The sequence below is a fragment of the Trachypithecus francoisi genome, unplaced genomic scaffold (assembly GCF_009764315.1).
Source record: "Trachypithecus francoisi isolate TF-2019V2 unplaced genomic scaffold, Tfra_2.0 Lachesis_group9, whole genome shotgun sequence".
Taxonomy (NCBI): Eukaryota; Metazoa; Chordata; class Mammalia; order Primates; family Cercopithecidae; genus Trachypithecus; species Trachypithecus francoisi.
The window spans coordinates 13673911-13691637 of record NW_022681474.1 but is presented as its reverse complement, the minus strand read 5'-3'; the positions used below and the strand labels follow the sequence as shown (position 1 = coordinate 13691637).

Genomic DNA, 17727 nt, shown 5'->3' with positions numbered 1-17727 from the left:
GGCTAGGTGTGGTGGCTCCCTCTTGTAATCCCAGCACTTTGGGAGGCTGAGGTGGGTGGATCCCGAGTTCAGGAGTTCTAGACCACTCTGGCCAACATGGTGAAACCCCGTCTCTACTAAAAATACAAAAATTAGCTGGGCAGGGTGGCAAGCACCTGTAATCCAAGCTACTTGGGAATCTGAGGCAGAAGAATCACTTGAACCCGGGAGGCAGAGGTTGCAGTGAGCCGAGATCACACCACCGCACTCTAGCCTGGGCAACAGGCTCTGTCTCCAAAAAAAAAAAAAAAGGTGGGGGGATTTTCTAATTTATTTTTTACTAAGAAACACCATAAAATATTTTCAGAGTTGGTGTGTGTGTGTGTGTGTGTGTGTATGTGTGTGTAGTCAAAAACCACAGAATTGACACATGCCTTTTTGACAATCTCGTATCTTAGGACCGACTTCAAAACACCCTGACGCTGTCCCCAGAGGCCTGAGAGAAGCAGGGCCCCTCTATAGAAGCCCTTTCTTAACCCCCTGACGCTGTCCCGAGAGGCTTCCGACAGAGAGAAGCCGGGCCCCCTCTATAGAAACCCTTTCTTGGGAAGAGTCCAGATTTCTCCCAGCACTTCCTCCTCTATTCTCTCTGTTATTCATGCTACATCGGACGTCCCATGCTGCGACTTCCCCCTCTTCAAATGGATTTTCAACAATGTCTCTTTTTGCGGATCAAAACTTTTTTGGTTACTTTCTTGGTCACTTTTTTAATCCAAAAGTATTTTAGCGGCTAGGCTCCCCGCCGTCTCTTGAAACTGTAGTGAGGTGTGAGGAAGTCAGGAGCCGACCCCGCAAGCATCTGCACAGACCATCCTTCTGTGGATATCAAAGCCGCCATGTCCCTCCCAAGAGACACAGCAACATTTTGTGCTACAATAGTTTACCGCAGTTAGTATCCATTTGTCATTGAAAAGTGGCATTTTTTCTCATAGCCTTGGACCCACCCCTCCTAGGAGAACAATTTTCTGCATAAAGATGTGGCTTATCTTTGATGTGGACAGACGTCACTGGGCATCTCTGTTTGGGGCATTTCTTCTCTCCAACCTGCAAGTGTGAAATCCTGAGCTAAGGGCAGTGGGATTGATGTCCTCTCCTCTAGAGAGGACACAGAAGTCATGACCAGACGAAATCGGCATTTGGGTTTTCGAGGCCATCCATACACTTGGCCCAAGTAGATTTACTAACCCATCACTGTCACTGAAAATCCTCAACAGCACATTTTTGCTGGGGACAGCGAGGGGGAAGGATGGTCTGAATAAGGAAATGGCATGTGTGCTCACTGTGCTTACGCTTGGTAGAACAAGAATGTCAAGAAAGGAAGGCCTGGCGAGTGAGAACAGGACCCATTGTGCTGGAATCCTGTTGGCGGCAAACAGAGAGTTTCAGTCTGTGGTGAATTCACACTGTTACTAGGCATGGAAAACAATGAGAGTTTTATGAGACTTGTTTACACATCTAGAAAATACATCTAGCTCCTTGAAGCAGAGTGTGGTGGCAAACGTCTGACATTCAGTTACTATGCACAAAACAGTTCCCTTCCCACAGGGCCAGCAGGTTCGGGAAGTCCTCCCGTATTCGAGGTACCAGGAGCCATAAATCCATATTTAATTAGCTTTGAACAAAATGTAAGAGATGATAGGCTCTTTGTGCTAAAAATGAAACCAAAACCGACCAGGTTGATTTATGTCTAATTCAGAATTGTAATTTAATTGAAACGACATCCTGAATTTTAAAAGTCTCTCTGGCAAAGCCCTTCCCACGTGAAATTCAAATTCAGAGTCTTAGGACTTAGGAATCTCCATGTTCTGATTCTCTGCCACATTGCTTAAGATGTTTACTCAACCCTCTTCAACAGCTTACTTCCTTAACTGGCTTGCTTCTCATTAAATCACTGCATTTCTTAGTGACTCAAAGTTATGAAGCTCAAGTTTGAATACAAACACATTGGGATTTCTTAATGGATAACTTATTTGATAGTCCTTAGCTCTCCTCTTCACCAGGCTCATGTCTATGGGAGAAGGCTGACGCTGAGTTTCAGTGTGGGCTGCTGAGGCAAAGGTAGAAATGAAAAGGTAAAGAAAACAATGAATTTAGAAACTTGTGCTAGATGGTGAAATAGAGATCTCAATAGAATGTGAAATCTTAATAGTACACCTGGAAAATATAGATCCACCATCCAAACCTTAGCTGTTATGCAAGTTTTACAAAGAAAAAAAGAGGAATTTCTGTAAATTAAAGCTTCTATCTTGTTTTACTCTAGTAAGAGCAAAAAATGAACGTAAAAATTATAAAATAATACAATTTCAAAAGCAGGTTAATGAATTATTTTTAAATAACTTGAAATATATGCATGCACTCATACATGATCAACTTCCTTCGGGCAGGATGCCCAAATGCTTTGTCCTTGCTAAGGTGTTGGTTACACACAACACAACACCGTGTGGCCACCCTGGGCGTGGGCATCCCTGCAGACCACAGCACAAGGTTCTCTGGGCCCCTTAGCAGTCGCCCTCAAAGCAGCCACTCCTGGTGTTCTTTACATCGACTTTCTTTTGCACGGCACGATGTCTTGAGGGTCCCCAGGCCATTGTGTGCATGGAGTGTGCTTGTCCCTCTGCGGGTGACACCCCAGCTTGTGGTGAAACCCCAACTGGTGGATAAACCGGCATTGCCTGGGATTCCGGTTCATCAAGGTGGCCACCGGCCACCAGGGCTTGTAAGAAATTGTGCAGGGGCTTCTCACCTCCTCACCTCCTACTCACTCCACCAGGCGTGGGAGGCAGCTTGCGTCTTCTCCTTTGGGGCAGGCTCCTTACCCTCTAAACTGTGACCCATTTAGGTTCTTCTGGATCCTCAGCATTCCCACAGGCTATAGGAGCCTATCATGTTAGAGATGATCTGATTATTCCTCACTGTTAGGCTGTGTATGTCTCTCTCTATGATGTTTTGTATCTTAACCAGAAGGAAACATCTCCAAATACCTGAATATATACATTTTATATGTCTCCTTTGAAAAAGAAAAAACAAAAGCAATGATCAGGTGAGGTGACTCATTCCTGTAATGCCAGCACTTTGCGAGGTCAAGGCGGGTGGATCAGTTGAGGTCTGGAGTTCAAGACCAGCCTGACCAACATGGTGAAACCTCATCTCAAAAAAAAAAAAAAAAAAAAGCCAGGTGTGGTGGCAAGTCCCTGTAGCCCTTGATACTTAGAAGGCTGAGGTGAGACGATTGCTTGATCTTGGGAGGCAGAGGTTGCAGTGAGCACTCCAGGCTGGGTGACAGAGCGAGACTCCATCTCAAGAAAAAAAAGAAAAGCAGAGAATTTATTTATTTCCCTCCCAGATATTGAAGGTGCGCAGACCTGCAGGTGGGCCCTGGGGGTGAGGGTCCCCTGCAGTCTGCCCCTCCCCAGTTTTGGTCCCAGCAGCCCTCTTTCCTCACTGAGCTCTGTCCCCTGTCCCCAACACACGGGTTCCCCCACTTGCTGTATGTTACCTTCTGAAGGTAAATATTTTGTACCACCCTGGAGTAGGTGGAGTCTTGTTTTGTAGAATCAGGAAGATTCAGCGATAACTGGAGATTGTCTGATATAAATAAAATTTTACCGTATATGTGAGAAATGGAAGTCCCAGTATTTTTAACCTATAGCGAGTATAGTGTAACTATTTTAATTTGGACTGAAGTGTTTTTAGCACTCTCTGGCAACTTAGAAATATTCATTTAGTCCTTTCTTTGTCAAGCAAGAAAACAAACTGCTGCTATGACAACAATCTTATTAACTGACCACAGAATAGACAAAATAAAAACCGGACAGACATCACCCACGTTTCTGCTTTTTACAAATTCTGTTTAGGAAGCATGTGTTACCTCTATTATTAAACACAGTGAGCGTTGACAACAAAACAATTAGAATTCTAAGACAAAATTTTAGGAGAAGCAAAGTTTGGGTTCCTAAGCGATTTAGTTTTTAACACTTGGGTAGTAGTCATTTAGGTAAGTATTTTGAAGGTACAGTTTGAGGTGTCTACATGAGTGTGAGTGTGCACACCACATCTAAAATACAGACAGATGCCTCTTCTACAAACTTCAGTTTATCAAACTGAAAGTTCTTCTCAACTAATCCGAGAATCAACCAGTGAGAAAAAAAAATTTTTATTTAGTACTGGTGGCCAACTGGAATATTCTTAACACTAAAACTCAGTTTTATAAAACTATTAAATTCTTCCTCTTGGGCTAATTTTTTTATGTTTAATTTCTGACCCAAGAGAATTTTCGGCTTCATTTAGCATTTTTATTTCCTCCACCCCAGCTGTAAAAAAAAAAAAAAAAAAAAAAAACCAAATTGGAATTGGAAGCAGTTGAGGCAGGAATCCAAGCGGTCTTTTCCTGTGATTCCAGTCCTTTCTGGAAGGTTCTGCCCTTTCTCCTTCAGGCATCTTGTTCTGTCTTCTGTGAACCTGCTGCCCACGCAGGAACACGGTTCCTCATACTCTGCGCTCTGTAGGCTTTCACGTCCATCCAACTGTGTCCATCCTGGGCACAGGCTGGGCACATATGCCTTAAACATCACTTAAAGGGTTGCCAAACAAGTCAGTAATCAAGACAGATAATATCTTAATGCAATTTTAAAGTCAAAACGAATGCAAAAACATCCACCATGAATAAGATATTAAAACCTTAACTCAAGACGAGGTTACTGCCCCTATTCTATTTATGCTTCCTGAGTCACTAACTCTGATAAATGCCAATATCAAAAGATATATTATTCTGTACTCCATTTCTAAATTATGTGTAAATGTCGATCTTCTGTGCTTAAGTTATTCCTTTTATTTCCAGTATTTTATTCTTGTGTTTGGGGTATGATGGTGGGAGGGTCCTTTTTACACTTTTCATCTTTTGCTACTAGCTGTATGACATTCAGCAAGTCACATAGTCTTTCTTTTTCTCAATTTCTTCCTCCATAAGATGAGAATGAGTATCTACCACATAAGGCTATTGGATGGCTTGGTGAATTGACACCTGTTAAGAACTGAGAGCGACACCTTGCAAAAGTGACTACTGTATGTGTTGACTTTTATTATTGCTGTTTTGGTTGTTGCTGCTGCTGCTGCTGTCTTGACTGTTCTATTACACGTCAGATTCCTTTGTGTATCACCCATGGTGTCTGCGGTGAGGACCAAAAGACTCTCCCACGTGGTTGCCGTATTTCTCAGCATCCGTTCTCCTTCCATGCTTGGAATCATTTAGCTTTCCATTCCTGTAGCAGCTGCACTGGAAGCTGCGTGTTGTCTGCTTTGATGAACATAGCCTAGGATGCTGTGGGGTGTGGGGGCCAAGGCGGAAGGAAGCAGCTCCCGCCAGCAGGAGGGCCCCGCTCCACTCTCAAGCCTCCAAACCGCAGCACCTTTAAAGAATCCACTCAGCTGTGTAACTTGAAGAATTCCAGAAAGCAGCCCCCAGGGTGGCGCTGACCTAAAATTCCACCACTTATCTTAGGCTAAGCACTGCATTTTGTATTCAACCCTCTTTTCAAATGCCAAAACCTTTACTATTTTAACCTTGGCATAAAATAATTTAACAGGTACCTTGGAGATGGGGGAGTAGCTGGGATGAGATACTCAGGAGTTCAAGAGAGTAATTACCCAGCTCTTCAAGGAATATTTATTACACATCCGGTAAGCGTTCAGCTTGTACAGGGCTCTGAAGATACAAGGAAATGAGCAATGCGTTTCTTTCCCTCGAAAGTTAATGGGTAAAAAGATCCATGAGAGAAATGACAAAGTGTACTTGGGCTGAATTGGTCACTTCACTTCTTTGTGCTGTGGTTTCTGTACTCCGAGGACTTAGTGTACAGAAATGCATAAAGACATTCATTTGTTCCACATACTGGCATGTAGCAAGTCCTCGGGAAGTGTAAGCTATTGTTCTTATCAACCATAGGAGTAGAAACTTCTTAAAAGATCAATGAGCAAAAAGGATGGGTGAGTGGCCGTTGAGGAATGAGTAGGAGTTTGTCAGGCAAACAGGAGATGGAAGAGAAGAAGAGGGCTCAGGCATAGAAAACAGCAATAGCAGAAGCAGAGACAGGGGTAGAATAGGGCTGATAGGAGCCGCAGAGAGAGTGAGCCCAGGTTCCCAGTAGGATTTACCCCACACAGACCCTCTGGTGACCACAGGGCCCCAGGACAGGCACTTCGGGACGGCCGGTGAGCAGCTCAGTTCGTGGGGTTTTGGAAGCGTCACACATATACTACAGAGCCTTCTTTTCTTTCTCCTTTTCTTCCCCACTTCCAAGGGGCACATTTCTCTGTTTATATTTTCTCTCATTCTAAAACAATGTTGACAGATATGATTATTTATGAGTTCATTAATAAACATTTGTGGCAATTGATATGGAAAACAAAGTATGTGATCCATGATGAATCAGAAAAAAACGTACTCACAATATATGTAACAGAGTGATACATAAATATAATGGAAATCTTTACTTTTATAAATGAATGTGAACATATTACAAAATAACAATGATGTATATATATATTTCACAGGAAGAGAGTTCAAATGCCCAATACCTGCAGGATAATACGGTAACTCTTTGTAATTTATTTCCTCTCCTCTTCTGATGTTTCTCTCACCTCTTTTTCCTTGTAGGAGCTAGAGGATAATTGAGAATAAAGTCCCTGCTCCTCTCTGCTGTGCTAGACTACAAGTATTTCAAAGGTTGAGGCTATGATTTCTCACAGTAACACCCACTGCATTTAGGGCGATGTCTCAAGTGGCGTCAACACTGAAACCTTTCCCTTGTGTAACACATTTTTATTGCTCACTTCTATGAGTCAGCTACTGTTCTCGTTCTTTGAGATACATTATTAAACAAAGGAGTCAAAAATGCCTGTCTTCCCGTAGCATAGATTTCATCAGGTAGAATGAGGAAGTGGTGGTAAGGGACACAGTAGATATACGAGTAAGCCACACAGAATAGAGCAGGAGAGAAATTCTATTTATGTCCAACAGCAACTATTTTGTAAAATAATATTTCAAAGGCTTGACGTAGGAGGGAGGCACAAGGTTGAATCAGAAATGCTGTGACCGGATCTGAAGGCTAAAACCAGCATGCGTTGACGATGTGAATTTGCTCACCTTGAAAAACATTTCTTAAAATCAAATGATTCTAAAATTCTGGATTTGGAGGAGTCTGGGCGCGTTCAGTGAGCATCATAACTTATACTTCTGGGAAAGAGGATGTAGAAGTGAGAAAAGATACAGACCCAGAGAAGAGGATTTAGCTCCTAGTCTCAGAGGCAGCCTGGTAGCCTCATGTTCCTCACGCAGTTGGAGGCATGGCCTTCATAAATTGCACTCATCCACGGTGACTTCCGCCCCCATGGAAGCGGGAAAACGTGGACAAACTACTGTTCTTTCAGAAGCCCTCACAAAATACCCAACACTTTCTTTTTTTACTCAAAGACATGTTAAATGTTTAATTAATTAATTCACTAATGAAGCCCGTAAGCTGTGCCAGGCATTGCTGGAATTGATGGGAGTTCATCCTTGAGTAACACGACAGCAACCAGTCTCCCTGGAGCTGATATTCCAAAAGGAATTTTTCCTAAGTCAAGGTTACAGCTGAGCAAACTCAACATCTGATGATTCCTTTCCCCAGGGCCCCACCTTCTGCCAGCTGGTTATACTGAGAATCAACAGGTGTTGGGTTTTTCCCACTCCATCCCTGGTCTCTCATCCATTCTCCATGACTGACGTCCTGATCTTGTCCTGGGAGACTGACCCTAAAGGATGGTACTAACCAGCTCCCTGGCTGGCTGTCTTCCTGTGGGGCTGGCCAATGAAAGTCACTGGCCAGAGACAGGAGGACGGAGAAGAGGAAGGATGTGGTATTTTCTCTATGCTCTCAGAGCATTAATGCACGGGCAGCCCCTGTGTCCATCCAGGGTGTTAGTGGCCACTGCTTGGGTGGCTGCTTCTCTGTGGCTCCGTGTCCCACCGAGTGCTGGCAGCTCCATTTCCTTCCTTGCTCACCCCAGCCTTCCTGCTATTGCTGGGCTCAAGTGGCCTCAGCACCCCTTCTGAGACCCTTCGCTCTGCCCCAAAGTCTGTAAAGAGTATTTCCATCAGTGTCTCTCCTCTGAACAGTGAGAGTGCAATTCTGCTGCCTGCCGGGCATCCCCCTGATAATCCAGCTTTGCACCAAGCGTGTAAATCTTGGTGAGGAGCAAGGGGATGAATGCATGCTCTAAGTATTAAAATCTCAGGCAGGGCCATGCTGATGTACAGCTCATGTGGACAAGTAAACACAGAAACAAGAGTGTGTATATGGAATCCACCACCCAGCGTCCGTAGCCTATGGTGAGCAGCTCCCCTGCAGGAGAGCGAGTTGGGGATCCTATGAGTGTGTGTGTGTGGAAGGCACTGTGCCTTTTGCGCACATCCAAGAAGGCTCTCCTGAGAAATGGGCTTTTAGGAATTACTTGAGTCAATAAAGTGTTGGGCCCAATGACCTAGTATCCCCCCGAAACTGTGAAAGTCCAGAGATAAGAAAGAGTGAGGATATCTAGTCCAAGCTCGAGCTGAGCCAGTTCCTGTAGAACTGAGACCCTGGAGAGAAGGCGAAGATTTATGTCATTGTGGGGACAGATGTGAGCTGTTGCGTACTTGGGGCTTTATGGAGAGTGTAATGAAACACCATCAAAAGGCCAACTGAGGGGGCATCACACTCACATCTGTGGCTGTTGTGGATGAGGCTATCATCTGACTGGGAGGGGCTGGAGGGGGAGTGGAGGAATTAGCACAGCCTCCAGGCCATGGGGGCAAGGTCTTGAACGAATCCATCACAGGCCTCCATGTGAGGAACTAGATTTGAGAGACAAGTAAAACAGGATTGAGTGCGGCACCCAAAGGTGCCTGCAGAACAAGAGACAAAGTCACCCTGAGCAGAACCCGGAGCATCGTGTTGAGGAGGTTCCTGATCACTTTAACAGGACCCTCAGGATCAAGGCACAGCCCGGAAGGCAGGAGATGACGTCGGCCTCCAGCCTGTTGGGGCTCAGCTCTGTGCTGAGGCTTTTCGGAAAGCTTTGCGGGTAAATCGTTAGAAAGAATGGGCCACAGAGACAGGCACATGCGCTTGCATGGACGTATCCTTTGTGTTCGATGTTGTTCTTTGGAGTCTTCTAGAACTGGCTATAATTGACCAAGTCTTATGACTGGAAGAGTGAGGCTTTGAGGCGACTCAGACCCAAGGTCAAGGGCAACTCTGCCCTCATTGGCCATGTGGCTCTGGGAAAGTGACATGGCCTTCGTTTACTAGTCTATGAGGTGGGGATAATAACAGGAAGAGCACAGCACTGTGGTACAAACGGATGGCTTCAGGTGAACCTGCTGACTCACAGCGGGTTCCCTGTGACTTCAGTTCTCCCTTGGAAGACATAATCCAAACTGTCTCGTGCTTTATGGGTATGTTTTCTCTCCCTGTCTGCTTCAACCCCCTGGACTTGCCCCTGAGCCGCCCCCATCCCCCCAAAACTGTAAGTACCTTGAGTTTAGGGGGATACCTTATATGTAAGTATTCCTGCATGAACTGTCCATCACCACAGGCTCTTAGTAAAGTCTTGTTGGATTGCATCGGATTGCTATCCACACCCAGCAGCCTGACACTCAGCAAAGCTCGAGCATTCAAGATGATGGACAAGGCAGGTGGTTTTGAGTCCTGCTGGGAAGCTGGAGTGGGCTGGGAATGCCGGAACCTCATTCAGCATGTTCCAAAGCAGAAGCTCTTGGTCTTGACTGAGCCTTAGAATCACCTGGGGTGGGGTGGGGGAGGTTTAAACATTTCTGATGCCCAGGCCTCACTCCAGATCCACCACATCAGACTCTCTGCGGGCAGGACCCAGGCATCAGCATTTCACAGCTCCCTGGCTGCCTTCTATTTGGAACCAAGGCTGAGAACCGCTGTTCTCGTCCACAGTATCACCAGCAGACATGGGGAATTATGGCCACGTCATAAGTAACCCTTGGACTGCACTGCCTCTGATAAGATCTACCAGGTCATTGCATTTCTACAAGTCATTGATGAAGGGAAGCCCTGATCATTTTCAAGATCTCAGTCATGAATATTGTGGGTTGAAAAAGAAACATGTAGAAGACAGGAAGAAAATACTTTCATTATTTCTTATCCTCTGGCATATATTGAATTAGAAAACAAACCATCTAAATACTCTCACTTCAAGTTTAAATTTTTGTGAACTCTGGAAAAACAGTTTATGTATTAATTCATGTATACACTCACTCACTCGTTCAGCTACCATCTTCAGCAAGTTGTACGCGGATTTTCCACCAGAACATAAGACAAGAGGACGTTGCCTGGTGTTCATTTACCAACATGTCTCCTTCACCTGTAACGATGCCAGGGACACCTTGAGTGCTTGTATTGTTCTAGTCAGGCTGCCATAATAAATGCTACACACCGGGCAGGTGAAACCCGGAAATCTATTTTCTCACAGCTCTGGAGGCTGGAAGTCGAGATCAAGGTGTAGGCAGGGTTGGTTTCTCCCGAGGCCTCTCTCATGGCTTGTAGATGTGATCTTTCACTCCTCACGGGGTCATCCCTCTGTGTGTCTGTGCATATCCAAATGTCCTCTTCTTCTAAGGACACCAGTGTCACATAGGATTAGGGTTCATCCTAAAATAACCATTTTAACTTAGTCACCTTTTAGAATGTCCAGTCTGAAAATACAGTCACATTCTGAGGTCGTGGGGGCCCAGGGCTTCAGCATACGAATTTATGGGGGAGAGCAAAGTTTTGTTTTTAATAGTGCTCAATGTATAAAAAATTAAATGAATAGATGAAAATATTTATAACAATGGAATTGGGGAAAAATGTGAAAATTCATTTGGGGTGTTTGTTAGATCCCCAAAAGAGTAGGTTTGGGGTAGAAATGCTGGAAATTCAGTGGTGGTCTGGGGTGAGCTGCCTTGATACTTGATCTGTCTTCCTTGGAAGGCATGCATCAGCCCATTCCTTAGAATTTGACAGGAGACAGTATCAAGGAAAACTTTCTCATCTCACAAAGATGGGAAAGAGGAAAAGTGATCTGCCACCTCCCTGTGTGTAGAGGAGGGCAGTGGTGCACAGAACAGGAGAGCCAGCGGATGCGGCCACTTGCCCTGCAAAGTTCCCATGGGCCTGTGGCGAGGGCGGCAGATGCTGTGTGACAGCGGCCGAGGCATCACCCATGGTCCTGAGACAGGCAGAGGATGTTGCACACTTGGGAGCTGCTTCTTAGTCGCTACAAATCATCCGTCAGAAAAAAAAAATGTGCTCATGTCTTGCCTATGTGCTTCTGCAACCTGTTGTAACCTGCCACTGTTTCTGCATAAAGTTTGTATTTGGACCGCTGAGCCAAAGAAACCTGAAAAGCCTGCCATGAATCACCAGGCACGGGAAGAAAGAGTGACGTCACGGAAACCTTGTTAAAGGTCCCCATGCACATTGGAGAGTTTTCGTTCTGTGCCACAGTCAGGAGAGGGAAGAAAAGCTTTCCCGGGTGATGCTCCCTTGGAGGCTAAGTCTGAGGGTTTTAGGTCTTCCCTTTTAAAGAAATCGTGCACTATGACCAATGAAAGTGTATAAGATTGCATTGTTCCTTTCCGGCGCATCGCTGGACACACACTGGCGTCAGTCCTTGCCTGGGAACCTGTGGCATTCTGTACTTTATCGGAGTGCATTCTTGGGGAGCATTTGTTTGAGATCCTCTGAGGTCATCTAAGAGGCTCCCATGGCAAAGTGGCTGAAGATAAAAGTCAAGGTGAATCTGGCAGCTCAGAGTTTTCATGAGTCATTTATGATGGGTGTTAGGTCATCATCTTTGCGTGTAAGACCAGAAATTAGGAGGCAGACTGACGTTTAAACAAATAATTAGTAGTGTAAGTAAAGTTAATATAAAGAAGAAGTCAGCTGGACATGGTGGCTCACACCTATCATCCCAGCACTTTGGGAGGCCAAGGCAGGAGGATCACTGGAGCACAGGAGTTGAAGACTAGCCCGGGCATCATAGTGAGACCCAGGTTAAGATCTCATCTCTACTAAAATTTGAAAAAATTAGGCAGATGTGGTGGTGCCGGCCTGTGGTCCCAGCTACTCAGGAGGCTGAGGTGGAGGATTGCTTGAGCCCAGAAGGTCGAGGAGCAGTGAGCCATGATCATGTCACTGTGCTCCAGCCTGGGTGACAGAGCAAGACCCTCTCTCAAAAAAAAGTCAATTTGAATGTTCTGTGTGTGTATGTCTACATGCCCGTGTGGCATGTGTACACATGTGTATGTGGATGCCTGTATAGTACATGTGCCTGTGCCTATGTTTGCATACATGTACATGTGTGTACACATGTGTAAGTCTTGTTGTGCATGTAGGTATGTGTGCAAGAATGTACATGTCTATATGTGTGTTAACATGTGCATGTATGTGTGCACACATCTGTATGTGTGTACATGTGTACAATGTGTGCATGCATGTGCACACCTATGTGTGTGTGCATGCTTGCATGTGCATGTACATATGTGTGCATATGTGCATGTCTGCGTGAGAACATGTGTGTACGTACTTGTCTGTATCTGTACATCTCTGTGTATACATACATGTGTGTATAGGCATGCATGCATGTGTGTACCTGCCTGTATGTGTACATCTGCATGTGTCCATCTATGTGTGTATGTGCATATGGTTTGGAACAGGGAGCTGCAGCATGACAGGCAGAGCATTGTTCAGAGAAGAGAAGTGAGAGAAAGCTCCTGAACTCCTCCTCAGGAAGGCACCAGGAAGCCTGGCCTCTGCCTATCAGGATCTCACTGCAGGGCTCTCCTCCCTACCCACACCGCTGTGAGTAGAAGGGGGACGTTGTCCCCACCAAGCCCCCGCATCCAGTTCTTTCCCAGTTGCTTACCGTTTTCTCCGCAGGCTCCTGTCCGATGTACAGAGCCTCTTCAGGGGTAGCCCCTGTGACTTCCATGATGGGGTGGAGCGTGCAGACTGAGTTTTATGGAAATATCTAACGTGGTTCCACTTTCTCTGTTGGGGCCACTGAGCAATGCATTGCTTCTGTGCCCTGTGACTTTATTTTTCTGTTTTTTTCTTCATACCCTGTTACTGAAGGTTCTATAGTTTCACGTACTTTATCCTGATAGCGTGTTGTCCACTGATGGTAGCTCGTTATTTGATTTGGCTCTGATGACATGGAGCTGGGGTTCCCATTCTGGCTCCAGCCCCGGCTGTTTGAAATTCACCCTGCACTGCCTCTGGTTTCCTCTCCTTCTGGTTTCTAGTAAGGAAGCACCAGTCCAGTTTGAGCTTCACTGTCACCTCCACTGTCACCTCCACTGTCACCTCCACTCTCACCTCCACTGTCACCTCTACTCTCACTTCCACTGTTACTGCTGTCACCTTCTGATGGAAACCTGCTGGTTGTAAAGTCACCTCCCTCTATTCTCCATGGGAACACCTGATGACTCCAGATAGCCTATAATTAACTGCAGGGCTTGACGGGGGACAGAGAAACTCCACCGCACGTTTAGTTTTATGAAGAGGCAGCTGCATGGAGGTTGCTGAGCACAAGTTTATGCTGAAACACTCGCCCAGGCAGCCCTCTCCATGGCCTGTAGGATGAGAGTGAGGGCACTGCTGTGTTCAGGAACTGCCACAGGCAATGACATTATGCAAATCATCCCAGGAGAGATGCTGTAGGCTCTGAGAAAGCCGTAATTACAGCTTCCACCCGGGCATTTTCAGTGATCGAGTCTTTGGAATGTAATCTTTCCAGGCCTTCTCGGAACTCGGAGTGATAAACAATCATTTGGGATAATTGCCCCACAGCAGCCTCCACTCTCCCAGAGGCCACGGGGCAGAGATTCCAAGTCCCTGCCTCTGAGAAGGGGGTCCTTTGGCCACCTCCCTCCGCGGTCCTGGCCAACATGTCTGCATCCCTGAAATGGAGCTTTCCTCTCCCCTGGGCAGTTCGGAAACCGCCTTCTGGGATAGACATCTCCAAGGAAGGGCCGTGCCTACTTTGTTTCTTCCCTGCCTCTCACACCCGGTTCAATGTGATACCACAAATATGGCGAGCTGTTTGAAATAATTTACAGAACCCAACACTGAAGACAAGCTCCAACCTTCCAGGGTGTATTTTGAGTATTTGATCACAAGTGTCAAGATTTTATGCGTTACAGTATGCTCATGATATCCTCCCTGCGGTTTATTTTGGGCGAGATAAAATCTGTAGCAATTAGTTTCTCACAAGTCTATTTTATGCAGAAGAATCTGTGATTTCCTAGGCGTGTGATTTCTTTGGTTTTACCTTTACCATGAGTGTCTTCCTTCCCAGACCCCTGCTCCCACTTGGGGGTTGGCAGTTGTCCTTCGCTTCTGCCTTCTGGGCTGTGCTCCGTTCCTTAAATGCTGTTTGGGAAGACATCAGGTGCAAAGAAGGAAGCTGCTGTAGGTTAGTGAGCCATACCCAGGACCGAAATAGAAAAGTGCTGGTACCAACAGGAAATGAGAGAGTGTGTGCAAAGATGAGGCTATGGTTGGGATTTTGTATTTTAATCTTGTCTGAAATGTGTGTATTTCTGTCATGGGAACCAGCAAAGAACATAGAAACAGGTAGCGTAAGACTCCTTAAGATAAAGCGGAGGAGTCCATTATTTGCATAGAGCAGGTGTCTATGGGAGGTTCACTTTCTCTCTTTGCGTTGCTTCGAATTCTTCATTTTTACTACATTCAACCACTTGTAAACCCTTGGTCAAGCTGTTAATCGAGGCGTAAATTCCATTGTAGGTATCCCTGCTATCGAAGGAAATAAAAATTCTGTCTCTCTGGAATTAGGAAGAGCATGCAGAATGTTGAAAGGGTTTAAGATAGAGTAATGTGTGTGAGAATGCCCCTTCTCAGAAAACCAGAAAAGACAGCCTGCACTAATTAAATGATTGTGCTTTCTTTTTAAAAAAGTTTCCAGTTTTACTTAAATAGGAGAGAAACCACAGCGGAGGAGGCACTCAGGGCCTTCTTTTTTTCAGCAGTGGAGCAGCAGACATCATGGATCACAGGTGTCTCTAATCAGGTTGCAAGGAGACGTTTCTCGGCATTTCTGATGTTTCAACCCTACCGCACCTGCGAGGTGGAGGCTCCAGCCAGCCAGGCGGGCAGGAGGCCATTGCTGCTGCCACTCCAGAACCTCGTAAGGGTTTATTGTCTGCCCACAGCGTATTTGTCCAGGTGGGCACATTGCGTCATGGGGCACTCTGCTTCTCTCTCTCTCTCTCTCTCTCTATATATATATACACACACACACACACATATATACACACACACATACACACATACAAACACACATGGTCACTGCAGTTTACAAAGCAAAGAAAAAAAGAAAAGAAAAGAAAAGAAAAAAGGCAAACCAATTCCCCTCTGTCTGGGACCCAGATTGGAGACAGCCTGCCATGACCAGTCTGGAAGAAGGCGGCGGAGAGGTGGGGCTGCTTCCCGAGGCCTGGGACGTGCACCTCCATGGCAACAGCGGGGCTTTCCCAGGTGATGTCACACATCACATAGGATTCCTGAGATCCACCTGGAGATTGGCCGGTGAAGGATCACTGCCTTTTATCTTGTTCCAACTCTTTGTGCTGAAGACACACACTGTTTCTTACTTTAGCTCCGAGAGCAGTTTCTTTGGGATACCTAAACTGCTGGACTGACCTCATGTATCCTAGATCTTTTTACAAGGGGTACAAATGTATTTTTAAACAAATGTGTTACCAGGGTGAAGTCTGAGGAGTTGGAAGGGAGGGAGACAGGGGCTTTGCTGTCCTGAAGTGATGCCTTTGCTGTGTCCTGACAGCTCAGACTGAGTTAGACAGAACAGGGTGGCGGTGGTCAGGGGGTGTCACACAGGAGTTGGGCCCCAGGGAAGGGGACGAAGGGAGGTATCTGTTGCTTTTCCAGCTCCCCTACCAACCAATCAGCTCTTCTCCCAGGTGGACCTCCCGATCCTCCAGAACCTGCTGGGTCCCATCCCAGCAGCTGTCAGGAGGGAGATACCGTGTCCTCACTAGCAGCTGCAGGCTCTTTGCCTGATTGTGGTGTCAATGTTTGAGTCTCCCCCTAATTCACATGCTGAAATTCTCACCCCAAAGGTGATGGTGTTAGGAGCTGGGGGCTTTAGGAGATGATGAACTCATAAAGGTGGACCCCCGTGAGTGGGATTCACGCCCTTTTGAAAGAGACCGTGGAGCGCTCCCTCACTCCTTCCACCATGTGAGGACACAGTGAGAACCTGCCATCTATGACCAAGGAAACAGATACTCACCAGACACCAGATCTGCCAGCACCTTAATCTGGGACTTCTGACCTCTAGCACTGTGAGAAGTGACTGTGTTGTTTGAAGGTCACGGTCTATGGTGACAGAACACCACAGGGGACCCAGACATGGCCCCCATGCTTGCTACAGGAAGCCGGCGGTGGAGCCCTCTTCCCTCCTTGAAGTCTGGATGTGACCGAAAAACTGTGGGTTCAAATGTAAACAGGCTTGTTCTGTGAAGATGGACCTTTATTCTGGCAGATTTCAGCGTGACTTGCTTGTATTGTCAATTGTGACTTAAGATGGGTGTCGCCAGTCCAGGGTGAGACAGTGGGAACTGGCGTGGATGCAGCTGGGGGTCCGCACCCTTCTTAAGTGGTAGCAGCTGACGTTCATGGAGTGCACATTCTGAGCCAAGCATTATTTTATCATTTTTCTTATTAATTCTCTTTATAAGTCTTTGAGAAAAGTGCTCTTATTAGCCCCATTTTAAAGATGCAGAGATGGAGACACAGGGAAGTTGCATGATCTGAGTACCTTATGGCAGGTGCTGGCAGAGTTAGGAGAGGAGCCAGGAGGATCCCGTCCAATGCCTGCAGCTGCTGCCAAGCTTTCCTCCTTGCCAGGTCGCCACCTGAGAGCGGGAGCTGAGAGAAACTTGCTCTCTGCCCTGGTGGAGGCTGTAGGCCCTAGAAGGGAGGTTGACTCTTGCCCCACCAGTTCCATGTTTCTGTTTTGCATGGGCTCCACATAGCACATCCATCTGCCCTGGACTGAGAGAAGAGGCATCAGAACTTTGCAGTCAATCAGTTCCAGTGGCTGACTAGGACTAAAGTGTGTTCATGATCAGCACTACTTGAGGCAATATAGAACATGTACTTTGAGACAATCAGGGAACTCTGCAGTCAACACTCATGTAGAAAAACAGGCAAAAAAATCAACTACAAGAATACACAGCAACTAAGAGGGCACTCATGCAGAAATGAATGCCAGGTATTCTCCATCACTGATAAATATAAGTTGCTGGCACGTGGCTAGAAGAAAAGGAACAATGAAGCATTTAGATAATTCAACTATTCACAAAAGTACATGTTAATTCCACATCTTGGCAGTTGTGATCAGTGCTGCAATAAACAAGGGGTGCAGGTGTTTCTTTGGCACACTGATTTCCTTTCCTTGGGGTGCATACTCAGAAGTGGGGTTGCTGGATCAGAGTTCTACTTTTAGTTTCTTGAGGAACCCCCATGCTGTTTTTCACAGTGGCTATTCTAGATTACATTTCTATCAGCAGTGTACAAGAGTTTTCTTTTCTTGGCATCTTTGCCAGTATTG

The 17727-nt window shown here is 46.0% G+C and overlaps 1 long non-coding RNA gene across 1 annotated transcript; it reads right to left on the bottom strand.

The window, feature by feature from the left end:
• Window positions 1–12998: 12998 nt before the first annotated feature.
• LOC117082553 lies at window positions 12999–16918 on the bottom strand. The gene is made up of 3 exons (XR_004436667.1): window positions 16405–16918; window positions 14401–14501; window positions 12999–13368 (listed from the first exon to the last, which is right to left on the bottom strand). It is a non-coding gene; the product is annotated as an uncharacterized LOC117082553 (long non-coding RNA).
• Between the last annotated feature and the right edge of the window lie 809 nt (window positions 16919–17727).